This window comes from Aethalodelphis obliquidens, unplaced genomic scaffold, assembly GCF_003676395.1.
Source record: "Aethalodelphis obliquidens isolate GAN/ISIS:26980383/991018 unplaced genomic scaffold, ASM367639v1 scaffold4, whole genome shotgun sequence".
Classification (NCBI taxonomy): domain Eukaryota; kingdom Metazoa; phylum Chordata; class Mammalia; order Artiodactyla; family Delphinidae; genus Aethalodelphis; species Aethalodelphis obliquidens.
The window spans coordinates 11,532,344-11,547,576 of NW_020837948.1; the positions used below are offsets into that span (position 1 = coordinate 11,532,344).

A 15,233-nucleotide genomic window follows, 5' to 3' on the forward strand; every position below is an offset into this window, starting at 1 on the left:
TATGTAAAACTTTTTTTGTTAATATCACATTTTTGAAATTTAATGTTGACACATGTAACTCTAATCCATGTATTTTAACTGATATTTATTATATTTTACCTATCATTTCAAGATGTTTATAATGGGAAGATTTTCAGGTAACCAAGTCTGTAACACTTCCAGCACTAGAAGTTCTCAACATCTTCAAATACAGTTTTTAATTTCTTTCCCATTATGCTTTCAGGAAAAAAAAAACCCAGGAGCAAAGACTACAAGATAAACATTTTTATGTTCAGGGCCACCATTTCCATTGTAGAGTTGTGCTCACTAAAATCCTATTGGTAGACATTGATTAATATTGTCATATTGCTTCCCAGGGTAGCTGTAAAAATAAATCTGATTCACATTAGCTTATTTGATTATCATGTTCAGATATTTCCTATTTAGTAGTTGTAAATGGCACCTCAAATTTGCTTTAATTTGTATTTCTTTGAATTTGCACTGGAGAGACCATTTTTCCTGGATAAATATTTGCATTTCCTTTCTTGTTATAAACGGGCATTTAAAAATTTTTGAGAGATCTTTATATTGGCTTAGACTTTTGTGATCTTTCAAGAAAATGGCCACTGCTACTTGAACTGAACATATTTCAATGGCCAAATAGACACTTAATCCACACTCAAGGCCTCAGCTAGAGCAGGCAAAAAAAATTTCTTCTGGATCTTCAAAAGCAGAAACAGAGAGGTGGACACTCCAGTAGAAAAAACGACCACAAAACCACCCTGCATTGTCACTACCGTTGAGGTAAACAGAGCCACAATTTCAGTAAAATGGATTGCAGATTCAATTCATTTTAACAAAATCCATTGAGAATCCATTTTGGGCAGGAACTGTCTGTCCTAAGGCAAGGGGGAAGTAGGAGCTTACACTCTTTGGTGTATGGCAGGAGAAAGAGGAGGATGACCTAAGGAAAATAGAGACAAATGTTTTTTTCTGGTTCCTTTCCCAGCCCCATAAGATAGAAGCGTGATAGAAAGGGAAAAGGAGGAGACCAACTAGGGGCTGGCTACCTCCCCTAGCACCAGTGAAGAAGGGAGTTCCCCAGTGGTGGTAACTGGTGTCTGAGCTGTTCTGACCCACACCCAGCAGTAGCTCTGTCCTCCATAGAACTCTCAGATGACAGCAAGCTGGGAAAGCACTCCAGTTTGGGGGCCTTCCTGGAAGCTTTTTACCCATTTCGTTGAGTATCACTGTGACATGGGATAGTGACGGTAAGGAGTATATATTGTATTTGCCATCCTGTGGACTGAGCATGGGCTATTTTCCTACTTCCCGTTTCTGCTTTGAATGCTGGACCTCTTCACTTAGTAGATCGTCCCTCTGAATGCCAGCTTGGCCTTCAACTTGGGTTTAACATTTTTATCTCTGCCTTCTCTGCCATCATCCTAAATGGTTCATAGATGAACATGTATCTACACATATTTCTAAATAATACAAAAAACTTTCTTCTTTGTAATCTTCATATGCAATAATCCGTACTCATAAACAGGATTTTTAGTTCTCAAATAGAGATGGAGTCATTAGAAAATACTTTTAGTTGTAATAGGGGAGGACTCTAATGAATGAGGAATTTCCTAACCCCTTCCTACTACAAATTATTATAAAACAGATTACAGCTCTCCACCTCCATCACTACCACTCCTTTGGGTGAGCCACAAGTGGACTGCATGCCAGTTGTGAACCATGCCCTTAACAGGAGATTTGACGACCAAAACAGTACTGTTGGCACTGCCTACTCACTTTCCATCACTATCCAACTTGCACAGATGAATGCACAGATGAATAAAGATGAAAAGAAAATGCATTTATCTTTTAAGTGGAGCTATTTGATTTTGACTCAGTTTAGAGTAAGATGGAGAATTTTGAAATAATTCTTCCTTTTAAGTTGACATTATTAATGTATATGTTTGTCGGCACCCTACTGACGTGTGAAAACGTGGTTGAAACAGTTTTTAAGTAAAAAAATAATGACCTACAGTGGAGAGCAATTACAAAGAAATTTTTCAACACTCAAGCCAAGTAATGGACCTTCCTCACTGGCCCTAACTTGGTGTTTAGATACATGCCAAGTACAGCACACACTCTACTTAATTTCCTTTGCTTCAACTTCCATTATAATTATGTTTCTTTTACAAATGGAATGCCAAATTGGCCTCCTTAGATGTTGGCCTTGCAGTTTAAAGAGTTTGTATAGTTCCTAAGATAGTAAATTATCTACCACAAATGTTCCAAACCATTTGGGGGGGGGGGCTGAGATTTTATTTTCCATACTTTTTGGAATTATGACTTTAAAAAAAAGTTTCTGTGGTTGACAAGTAATCACTTTTCCTTAGGGTGGGCACTAGAATTTAATCATCTCCTGGTTCCAGATATGCCCCTTTACTAAGCTGAAGTCTGGATTAGTCATTTAGCCTTTCAAGCCTCAGTTTCCTTACCTCTGAAATGCAGATGAAAGTATCCACTATGCACACCTCCCAAGGTGAGCAGGGATCAAATAAGGTCATGTAAAAGCTTAAATATATTTCTAAATCCCAACCTTTGGGGAAGCCAGTTATGGTGAAGTCTAGAGAAAAATACTGGTTAGCGTTCTTCCAGTTCCAAGTACTAAAAGTACAATTTAAGCAGGATTAAGGTTAACAAAAATATATTGGTTCAATATGCAAAAATGAACTGAATTTCAAATACTGGCATACCTTGTCTTATCATGCTTCACCTTATTGCACTTTGCACGTACTGCACTTTTTACAAATTGAAGGTTTGTGGCAACACTGAGTTAAACAAGTCTATTGGTGCTATTTTTCCAACAGCATTTGCTCACTTTGTGTCTCTGTGTCATATTTCAGTAACTTGCAATATTTCAAACTTTTTCAGTATTATTATATCTGATAAGGGACTTGTATCTAAGATATATAAACACTCTTACAACTCAAACATAAAAAGGCAAATACTTCAATTTAAAAATGGGCAAAGGATCCAAGTAGATATTTCTCCTAGAAAGATATATAGTGGCCAATAAACACAAGGAAAGATGCTTGACATCATTATTCACCAGAGAAATGCAAATCATTATTCACCAGAGAAATGCAAATCAAAACCACAATGAGATATTACTTCACACACCCACTCGTATGGCTAGAATTTAAAAGTCAGATGATAATAAGTGTTGGCAAAGAAATGAGAACACTCACTGCTGATAGAATGTAAAACAGTGTGGCCACTTTGGAAAACAGTTTGGCAGTTCCTCAAACAATTAAACAGTGTTATCATATAACCCAGCTGTTCCACTCCTAGGTATATATACTCAAAATAAATGAAAACATAAGTCTACCCCAAAACTTGCACATGAATGTTTATAGAAACATAATTTATAATAAGCAAAAGCTGATAACGCAAATATCCATCAACTGATGAGTGGGTTAACAAAATGTGGTATATGTGTACAACAGAATATTATTTCACCATGGAAAGAAATTATACATGCCATAACATGAATTAACCTTGGAAACATTATGCTAAGTGAGAAGACACAAAATACCATATATTGTATGATTCCATTTATATGAAATGATCATAATGGGCAATTCTACAGAGACAGAAAGGATTCATGGTTTCTTAGGACTGGGGAGAAGGGGTGTGATAACTAAAGGGGATGGGGTTTCTTTTTGAAGTGATGAAAATATTCTAAAATTGACTCTGGTGATGGTTGCACATATCTCTCAGTGTACAAAAATCCACTGAATTACATGCTCGAAATGGGTGAATTGTATGGTATCTGAATTATGCCTCAATACAGCTGTTTAAACAAAGATAGTGGCTCACATACTGAACAGTCTAGGGTCCAGACCCAGTCTCTCTCCCGTTCACAGCTCTTCCTCCCTCTGTTGGCCTTCTCACTTGGCGGCAGAGATGATGACCAGTGGCTCCCCGATGGTCTTTTACCACTATGTTACCCAGTTCAGGCTGCCATAACAAAACACCATAGGCTGAGTGGCTTAAACAACAGAGATTTATTTCTCATGGTTCTGGAGGTTGGGAAGTCACAGAGAAACGCTTCAGCAGGATTCAGTTCAGGTAAGGACTCTCTCCCTGGCTTACAGATGGTCACTTCCTCTCTGTGTCCTCCCATGGCCTTTCCTCAGTATGTGCATGTGTTGGGGGCTGGGGGGAATAACACATTTTGGTGTCTCTTCTTCTCACAAGGACCCTAATCCTATAGGATTTGATGTCCACCTTTATGACCTCGTTTTTAAACTTAGTTACTTCCCTAAAGGCCCAATCTCCAAATACACTGGAAGTTAGGGCTCCATCATATGAATTTTGGGGGAGGCACAGGCATTCAGTCCATAAAAACCCCTTTTGCAAGCCCAGGTGAAAGACACACTTTTCACCCAAAGGTGCTAGTGAAACCTACAGCTGCCTGCCATTGGCTCAGTTTGGATCATAAGCTTGTTTTTGTAACAATCACTTTGAGTAGCCAGGCCAGAGTCAGGTGTCTACCCCAAAAGCCAGGATGGGGTTAGCCCCTCTAAAACAAGACAAGAAAAGAAGGAAATTATAAGCACTCATCAAAGAAAAGAGGCAAACTGAGGCCAAATAAATCCTAATGCCTACCCCACAGCGCAAGGCTACAAGTCAGAGAGTCTGTATGCCAGGCTTGGGTGGGGCAGAGGCCGTCTGTGTGACCAAGGGCAAGTCTTAAACCTCTCTATGGCCTTAGCATCCCCTGACGAGAGCATTGAAGATAAGGGGAGACAAGACGTGAAAGTCCTTAAGAATCAGAAAATCAGAACTCCCAGAACTGGAGGGTTAGGAGGAAACTTAGTGATGCTCTCACTTGACAAATGTTTAAAAATCTACTCTATAAATCAGATGTAAGACAGCCTGATATGAGAATCAAAATGGCTTTCACATCACTAGACTTAACGAAATCCATTTGCTAGTTGTAATAATTTTAAGCATGTCACTTCATCTCCCTTGGCCTCACTTTATTTTATGAATTAACTCATAATAATAATAATAATAATGGATGTATTAACTAGTTGGGGAGAATCCCTTCACAATGTTTATCATCACTGTGTACGTTTGAGATATCTTGCAATTTTAGTTGTCAATTATACATCAGTAAAACTGAAATAAAAAAACTCATAAAAACTATTCTTGAGATGAAATCTGCAAACGCAACACACTTTACAAATGCAGAGGCAGAAGTGACACACTCACATATAACTCAGATGAGCCATACAGATATAAGGATATTGGAGTTGCAACATAAGGAAATTTCTCTGGAATGTGACATCTCTAAGGAGAGGTTGTTGAGCAGGAAATGCTGCCTTCTTGTAAGTGGTCTGATTAGTGCAAAGCTCTGGACTTAGGTCACAGTTTGGAGCCTCGCTACATCATTTTGAGACCTTGTGCCTCTGAGGATCTTCTTCCTTGTCTATAAAATGGGGATGGCAGTGTTCACTTTGGCAGCACATATACTGAGATTGGACGGATACAGAGAAGATTAGCATGGCCCCTGTGCAAGGATGTCAGGAAAACGCCGTATTTTTTTAATGTATAAACAACAAGGATATATTGTACAGCACAGGGAATTATAGCCATTATCTTGTAATAACTTTTAATGGTGTATAATCTGTAAAAATACCAAATCACAATGCTGTAGTACACCTGAAACTAAAATTGTAAATCAACTATACTTCAATTTAAAAAATGGGGATAATTCCTACTTAAGATATTCTAAGATTAAATAATGACGTAAAATGCCTGGCACCTAGTGGGTATTCAGTTAATCGAGGTCTTAACCTCCCCTTTCCCTCATCCGCGTGACAGCAGCCTTGGGGTTTCCTGCGGTAATTCTACCCCAAATGCTTCCCCAGGCAGTTCAGTTACTCGAAACTGGATGTTACTGAATTCCTCTGCCAGAGTCCATGTTAGTCTGAGAAAACCTGGAAACTTTTTCTACTCTGAGAGAGACAAAAATGTGCTAAAAAGAAAACAAGAGTATCTCCTCTGCTCCGGAGGGCAAGACCCTGAACTTCTTCCATCCTCAAAAGAGAATTGAAGTATAAACATTCAAGTCACAGACTTCACAGTCCACAGGAGCCACACGGGGGAGCCCCTGTCAGGATAAACACGGATTCCGCGGCCCCAAGCGCTCCTCTGCGGGCTAGGCGCGCGCTGCTCAGTGAGGCGCAGTCTCCACGTGAGGCTGCCCCGTGGGGCGGGGTCTCCCCGTGAGCGCGAGACGCGCGCTGCTCAGTGAGGTGGAGTCTCCAGGTGAGGGTAAGGCGCGCACCGCCTTATGGGGCGGGGCCTCCACGTGAGGGTAAGGCGCACGCTGCCCTGTGGGGCGGGGGGTCTCCCCGTGAGCGCGAGACGCGCGCTGCTCAGTGAGGTGGGGTCTTCACGTAAGGGCGAGGCGAGCGCTGCCTTGTGGGGCGGGGCCTCCACGTGAGGGTAAGGCGCACGCTGCCCCGTGGGGCGGGGTCTCCACGTGAGGGCGAGGCGAGCGCTGCTCAGTGAGGTGCGGTCTCCACGTGAGGACAGGCGAACGCTGCCTTGTGGGGCGGGGCCTCCACGTCAGGGTAAGGCGCACGCTGCCCTGTGGGGCGGGGTCTCCCCGGGAGTGCTTGGCGCGCGCTGCTCAGTGAGGGGGGGCTCCACGTGAGGGCGAGGCGAGCGCTGCCTTGTGGGGCGGGGTTTCCACGTGAGGGCGAGGCCCACGCTGTCTCGTGGGGCGGGGTCTCCACGTGAGGGCGAGGCGCGCGCTGCTCAGCGAGGTGCGGTGTCCACGTGAGGGCGAGGCGCGCGCTGCTCAGTGAGGTGGGGACTCCACGTGAGGGCGAGGCGAGCGCTGCCTTGTGGGGGCGGGGTTTCCACGTGAGGGCGAGGCCCACGCTGCCTCGTGGGGCCGGGTCTCCACGTGCGGGCGAGATCTGTCTTGCCTCTCCTCTAAACCGCAAAGAGCTGACGAGGTTCCCCCTAGCCAGTCTTCACTCCGCTCTGACTGGCATTTGATAAAACTGAAGTCAAAATATGGAAGAAAGATGTTTTTAAAACTATAAAAGGTGTTAAAGTTGCGTTATTTTCAAGACCCTCCCCCTCCAATTAAATAAATGGTGAAATTTGAGAACTGTCAAAAAGAAGACCGAAGGGTACGATCTAAGTCATAATTACACTTGTACTAACTGTAAGAAGAGGGCGCAGACAAGGAGAGAGAAGGGAACGAGGAGAGGAGGGCGGGCGGGCGGAACTATCAAGGTTTCTTCAGTTGGTCTGCACCAGAGTTGGGCGTGACCCGGGTTAAGCAGGAGAATCCCCCGCTCCATTTAGGACCTCTAAATGGAGGCGTATGTCAACCTTCAGTCTTCTGTTTCAGGAAAAGGACCTCTCAAAAGACTGGAGGTTTAACAACAAATGAGGATTTGCTTCACTTTGTGTATTTTTTGACACAAAGTTTTCTCAGAACAGCGGGCACCTGTGGGTCCGAATTGTTCAATAATCCTCAAAGAACGAAAGCCACCGAGAAAAGCGTTTAAAGGGCAGTTGAGATAACAGCCGGTGCCTGGACTTGGCCACGCGGGTGAGTAATTTCTTAAGTACTTTGACACCTAACTAAACACTGGCTCCTTTTCCTCTTCGACTTGAGCATTTCACCCCCAGCCCTATCGCCCTCTGTCAAGGGTGGGCTGGAGCCCCAGGGCTGCTCCTGACACGCCTTCCCCCAACTTGCTTCTCGCGCCGAGTTTGGGGGTCAGATCGCCTGGAATCGACCTTTTAAAAATGCCTTAAAGGAGGGCGCCCTCGCCCAGCTGCTCAGCCCCCGGTGTTCTTGGGTGTCATCTCGCGTTCTTCTCCTCCACTCCCTCCCCTCACACGATTCTACTCCTTTATATTTACTGAGGACCTATTATGTCCCAGCCACTGTGCTAAGTATTAGGGATACAGCCACCAATAACCACTTATTAAATGACCCCTTCTGCAAATAATGATAGCCTAGTGATTAGCATGAAGGAAACAAAATAAATTCTTGGATTGAAATAGTAGTTGTGGCAGGTTAGGTCTCAAGAATTCAAGCATACATCTTATGCATATCATTACTGTGTAGGTGTTACCACTAGAGCACTAAATCAAATCACCCATTTCAGAAAGCTCCAGCCCTAATAAGGCTCCTGTTCCTGTAATTTCATTCATCCATTCTCCTGTTATCATCAGCCTTCCTCTCTATATAATTAATTTTTTCACTAATTAATTAATTCCAAAATCCTATATTGAAAACTCCTAGCTGTTCACAACTGAGATAAGCCACTGGAGATACGAAAATGAGTATGTCAGTTAAATTAATAGGGAAATCAAATATATAACAATGCCAGTGGCCCAAGAAAAAAGATGAGAGGGCTGCAGAAGGAGTTTGGCAACGGGTGTCAGAGAAGTTGACTTTTGAGATGTGTCATAAAGAAAGAGCAGGATTTTGCCAGTTGGGAAAAGTCATGAGTAATATTTACGTAACATTTTCTCATTCATAAAGTATGTATAAGAGCATGGGTTTGGGAGGCAGTTGGTCCTCAGGTACTTGGCGAGACAAGGCATTGATGGCAGATGCTTTTTCACAATGATAAAACAGATTCGTTCAGTTTTTAAATATTTCACCACTCCCACTTAGTTCCAAAAATGTACTGATACTACAGTATCGGTGAAGAAGTTGGAGTGGAGTGGAAAAGAGAAAGGATGTGAAAATCCAGGGGTAGCCCTAATAATTTGAATATGTGCCATATACTCCTGATAGTATTAATACTTCACCTATCAGTCAAGGTTAAATGGAAAACAAAATAAACTACATGGTCCATAGGGTGCATACGATAAAAAAACCAGTTCTTTTGTTCATCATTCATTTCACTTATTCAGACATTCAGCAACATTAAGTGCCCACTATGTTGTAAGCCCTGCTTAAAGTCACTGCTCCTAGGGTGCTCCCAGAATGGTGTAAAACACAGAACAAAGCAAGTAACTCCAGTGTCGGTGGTGAGGCTATGGCAGGGGCAAGTGGGTGAGCACAGAGGGCACAGCAGAGAGGAGGGACCCCTAATGCAGCCTGGTGGCACCAGAGAAGACTTCCCAGAGCAGTTGATTCTGAGCTTCCTCTTGAAGAGCAAGGTCAAGGACAGACCAGCTCATGAAACTGAGATGTTCAACTGCTTGGAAGCAAAAGCTCTGTGCAGATGGTTAATCTGGCTGGAGTAGAGAGTTAAAGACACAGGACAGTGGGAGCTGAAAATGAACCTAAAGAAGTTCATTTTCAGAATGACGTAATTAATATGAGAGGCAAAGAGACAAATGAGAAACCTGTTGTAATAATGTGAACTATATGATCATTTTGGCTAATCCACAAAGTCCGGGTCTGAGTTAGAGGACTAGAAGAGAATAAAGATTTGGACTTAGTTTTAAGTGGCCTTCGCTTGGGTGTGCTGAAGAATTTAGCAAAGAAACAGTGCAAAGGATACAAGTCAGTGGATGTAGCTCTGAGGTGGCCCTCTAGTTCCTCAGGAATGCACCCACCACGTTCAGGGGATATGGAGGGAGAGAGCCTTCGGGAGAGAGGAGCCCAAAAGCGTGGCCCACATCAGTACCCAAGGAAGGGTCCACCTCCTCCAGGTGCGGGAATCATTCCTCTGCCCTGACTTTATAATCCCGAACTCTTTCTTACCATCACGTTAGGATTAGAGCAGGCCTGACGTGGTCAGTCTCACAGTGTTGGAAATCGGAACTGATGGCATAGCTAATCTATTGGTTGGAGAGAGGTAGAAATTTGAGTTGCTTAGGAGGAAGACATCAATAAGATTGGGTGATGGATTATCCTGAGGGGTGAGCAAGAAGATGGCGTCACTCACGGTGCCCGGAGTGGTTGAGTATTTTCTTATTTCTAATTCAGAAGAGATGGGGGAGAAAGAGCTCACATCAACTGAACACTGTCCATATGTCACCTGTTTACATATTTTAACTTATTTAAATTTCACAACCCCTCTCTGAAGTGAATAGTATTATCCTCATAGTAGAGTTGAGGAGCAAGGCTTAGAGGGGCTGTGATCACAGTAAATAGCAGAGTCAGGACAGGAACCTGGGTCAGTCTCTCTGGAAAGCCACGTCTACACTTCTATTTCCTCTCACAAGAGGACCTTCCAGTATATTTATACTCAACTTCCCTGAAAAAATATGGTCTCCTGCAGTGAGCAGAAAATAATATTCCTTTCACTGTACTATACTGGTGACTTTCTTCTTCATCATTTTTTTAAGTTCAAGAGATAGCTCTTGTTTATCAGCTATTCCAGTACAACAAGTTCATCCAACAGAACATGTCAGCTCTCTGTGCAACCTGAGCTCATGTGCAGCTTTCTGCCAAGGAGCTAATGTTGTGCCGTGAAATAGAAGAGTACCTTTGATATTTTGGAATACTTAAGCCTGTTGGAGATAGGAGCATGACTTTTCCTTTATCTACATCCTGCTATTTGCAAGATAGTGATACCTTTTGGAAACTAACGATTATTTCCATAGATTTGTATCTTAGAGTGTACTTTTCTGGGATTAAGAGGAAAAAAACTCATATTCCATGTGATTTAGGAAGGGGAGAATTAAATGTAGAGCATTGCTTCCCTATTTTTGTTTCTTTAGCCGTGACACCTGAGAAAATTAATGGAAGTGATAAATCCAGAAGTGTCTCTTCTAAGGATCAGAAACAAATCCAATTGAGAAAGGAGAAAAAAAATGTAAAAAAGAAAATGAATATATCAAGTGTATAAAGTTTGAGATTATCAAATCATGCTCGAATTGCTAGAAATTTCAATACATAGGAATAAACATTTAAGGAAGGATTATTAAAACTGACACAGCAAGAAATAGAAAACCTAAGTAAACAGTAACTGTGGAACGAAATCAGCATAATTTAAGTATCGCTTCTAAAGAAGGCTCTAGTCCCAATTGTGTTGGTAAATTATTTCGGTGTTCAATAGCTAATTGTCGTGTTGGGTTCCAGACCCTGAAACTTATCTTTAACTCATGTTCTAAACAGCTCCTTTATCTTCCTCCCACATGCACACCTTTCCCCGGACTTGCTCGGCTTCCTGTTTCAATTTCACCATCCACCTGTGGCCCAAGCCAGAAACCTCGATGTCATCCTCACCTCATCCCCTAGTCTCTCCTCCTAACCACACTACATTCTATTGCCTTTAAAAACTCTTTCCCAGTATGTTTTCTGAATCTAAACTCTTTCAATTCTTCCTGCTACTCACTTGGTTCAATACCCTCCACTCCCCTGACATCTCTCTCTAGAACTATTGTAATGACCTTCCATCTGATACCCATGCCACCAGTGCCCACTGGCTCCCTCTACTGTAGGCTGGGGGTAATGTATGTCTTCTCCAGAGAAGTTAATCCTGCACTACACTTTTAAAATCTTTTTGGGGCTTACCATTGCATGGGCATGGTTCAAGGGTAACAGGGTGAGCTGCTGAGAATTTAGTGCAACATAGTAGGAAAAATCAACCAAACTGCTTTCAATTTCTTTAGAAAAAGTACAGTACTCTGCCTATTTTGGTGAGGGAAGACTCTGCTATTACCATTCTAAATGCATTTCTAAATGGCTATTGCATTTCTAGATACTGTAGGAAAAGCAGAATCTTCTGTGATCTGGAGCCTACTAACTGAGCTTTTCTGAATTTTCCCATGAGGACCATTGTCAGGGAAAGGGGAAGGGAAAGGCTGGTTCTTGTTCTGGGGTTGAGGGAGGCTGACCCCCCCAGTGTGGGCAGGGACTGGGGTGGAAGGGAGTTCTGGAGAGATACTTCCCTAAGGAGAAAGGACAAGATGGGTGTGCAAATGGAGTTGCTGCAGACTAGGGAATCAGGAATCCACTGCCAAATAACCCTGTGAACAGAAACTTTGAGTCAGGGATGGCTGGGTTGGAAGACAGGGAGGGGAGTGGATTTGAAGCATTTGGCTGCAGAGCTTGGAAACCTAGTAAAGCTGTCAGTGGCTTGGGTTTGGCCTGCGAGCTGTTCACCTTTGAATCAACCTCTGGAACCTGGGCAAGCCAGCACTTGGAGAAGGAACCAGCCACTGGTGTAGACCAAAGAGCTGAGTCCCTTCCCTAATTTCCTGGGCTACATAAACCCCAGACTCCAGGGCAAACCCAAAGAAGAGGGCATGGCTTCTGAAAACTAATGAGGTTATTGTAGCCATCAACATACCACCTTTTTACTACAGTTGTTGTTGAACTACTGGGATTGAGTTGTATTTTTCAGAAGCCATAGAGCACATTATGCAGTGACAGTCTTACCTGAAGAATCAAGTCAAGCCAAGAGAGGCAAAGGAGAGAGAAGGAAAGGTAGAGACAGAACCTTAGAGTCTCTGCTTTTACACAAACTTGAGTCCCTGAACTGAGCTGTCTTCCTGGACTTCTTTTTCTGTTAGTGTGCTTTAGGTTCTATTCCTACCACTGAAGAAGATCTAACATAAAAGGAAAACACTGAGGAATGTGGAAGGGAGGTCATTATCTGAATTCACAGCTGAGGACATGGAAATAAGTGTACCCTGTGGAAGAAACTCAATAGATAAGGCATGAGTAAAGGACAAAGGCCACCGTAAAGAGAGGGTTATACTGGGAAGCTGCATTTGTGAAGGGGAGGACTTTCACTCAAAACAGAGATTGTTTGGCAGGAGCAATTAGATTTTAACAAACTCTCCAGGTGATTCTGATGCACTAAAGTTTGAGAACCACTCTTCTAGTGAGTGTTTCAATACATAATACATCTGTGCTTCCCTATCTTCAATTTTCTGAAAAACACCAACTGTGAAATTTACGGTCAAGAATGCTAAACTCACAGGTGCATGGATAGTAAACAAAGGATTATCTTTACTGATGGAACAGCCATAGAGAAAGACTACCTGAAAGAGTTAGGTCATACCTCTGAGATTAGTACCACGTAGCTAAGAGGAGATGCTGATTAAAATCAACAGATTTTAAAATTCAGGAAAAAGAACAAAAAAAAAGAAACAACAAAAAAACTAACTTCCATTCTTCACAATTCACTGTTTCCCAGAAGGAAGAATGAATGCAAGACTTTTAGCCATAAAAGCAGTCTTTCACAATCCATGAACCTTTCTTGGAGTATAACTTTCCATCCTACTACCCCCACCTCAATTCCCAAATAGTTCGTGTCATCTTTTAAATGTCTTGACTAGTTAACACTTCTAGGAACCTCAAAGGAGTTTTCATGGCTTAAGCAAAAATGTTGTGTGCTTGAAATAAAAATAACCTGTGTTATATTGTTCATACAGATAAACTCTTAAAGCTCACTCCTTTTCAAACTGTGATGACCTCCTTTTAAAAATGGGTTACTTGGGACTTAATTTTAAAAGAGCATATGCAATCATATCTTACAGCAGTAGTTGTTATATGTCTTCTGTGTACTATATGTAAATCAAAAACACACTGCCTCCTTACTTTTAAAAGTTTTTGCTCTGTTATTAGAGATATGAGCTGGATATGAAATCATCCTGTAAACTACTTCCCTTTTTCAGACTAAGTTAACACTTCCAGAATAAAATCTCCACAATTCTCTACCCCCAAAGCTTAATTAGCAGTATTCTAATGAAATTTTGACAAGTACCGAGTCTGGGAGGTCTGTTTTTGCATTCAGTATCCATGGATCACTGATTCTATTCTGTGGATTAAACAAGTAAATTTCATTTGTAGCTGTGGGCAGAGTATCTTGCTAATTGGCATTCATATCCCAGAAAAGTGGAACAAAGGATATGTGTTAACAAGACACCATCATTTTTGCGAATGAGTTCCTGATCTGTGAGGACAGCAGCCACAAGTAAGGCTGCAGGAGGAGACATATTCAGAAGTCTTCACATTTTCCTCTAAAACAGTAGTTTCAAACTCTTAACGTTGTGTAACACAAAATTCAGTTGTAGCTTCAAGGGGAAAAAATGGGCTGAAGTTCTTAATGCTACCATTTAATAGCCTACCTGAAACTCCTGTGCCACACGTAAAACAGGTCTATAACCATTGTCTCCAGACTCTATAAGACGACTGAGTTCTTCAGGTATTTTAGTAGTCTACAAAAAAATGTATTTCTAACTGATTAACCCACCAATACCTTTTATGTATCTACTATCTGAACTAGCTAAAAAGTACTTTCTGATGAGTGCATCCTAGGACTTCTGCTGTCTTTACTCAGATAGTTAAACTACCATCTATTTCCTCTGATCCTACAGACATCCTGTTGATACATAAACAAAGACAGAAGTGTATCAAAGCATTTATCTTTTATTCCCAGTGAAAGAACGAAAAAACCCTGCTGGCTCAAATATGTAATTACATTCCTGTTTTGAAAACCACTGGATGCTCTGATGGTAAATGCCACATTCATAGCTGCCTTTGAATTCTCATAAACACCCCATACACATAAACAAAGAAGTGAGCAAACTGGCCCGAACAGCAGCTTATTGGAGAATAAGCAAAAAGCAAAGATCATACAATGGACACTTACATTTGTTTCAGATCTATTAGGTAGCCTGTGGCCAATCTATACTTGTAACTGTAATTTGCATTACCTGAGCACACACTTGCTGGGCAGATAAATATGAGTAGTTTGGAGATGACCAATCTATTCCAGCCATTAAGTTATGGATCAGGCAGCAGTGAATGTATAATGGCGACATCCCTGAAGATGAAAGATCTGTGCTCTAGGCCAACATCCTTTGTTGACATGACCTTGGGAATTTGCTACAATGCTCCAAGCTAAATAGTAGAAGAGAGAGAAATAGCTATCCTGAACATATAACACACCTACTGTAATGTTCAAATGATAAAGTGAAAATGCTTTGTAAAACTGTAAATTAGCTTTGCCAAAAATCTTAGAAAAGAATCAGATTATACTCAGGGGCTATGAATCCATTTTAATCTTCTAGTTTCCTCATTCATAACCATGTGACTTAACCAAAAGACAAAGCAGAATTAGAAAAGTTAAATCATTTACAAAATATCAAAATGAGCTGCATCTGATATGGCTCAGTCTCACTGTCAATATAACTAGTGATTATTCCAAAGGCTTAAGGATAGTGAAAAATTTCAAACAACTTTTCCAAGGCGTGAATATTAAAGTAAAGTATTTTAATACTTTAAAGTATTA

General features: G+C 41.7%; 1 long non-coding RNA gene and 1 pseudogene across 1 annotated transcript in view; both read left to right on the plus strand.

Annotated features, from left to right (window-relative positions):
• The first annotated feature begins 5,495 nt into the window (after window positions 1–5,495).
• On the plus strand, window positions 5,496–5,593 carry LOC113617749 (uncharacterized; annotated as a pseudogene).
• Window positions 5,594–6,415: 822 nt separating this feature from the next.
• The window catches only part of LOC113615836 (uncharacterized), a 42,830-nt gene continuing 34,012 nt past the window's right edge, over window positions 6,416–15,233 (plus strand). Inside the window, exons 1-2 of the long non-coding RNA XR_003431134.1 lie at window positions 6,416–6,626; window positions 7,421–7,624. This is a non-coding gene — a long non-coding RNA (uncharacterized LOC113615836). The remainder of the gene's footprint in view (window positions 6,627–7,420; window positions 7,625–15,233) is intronic.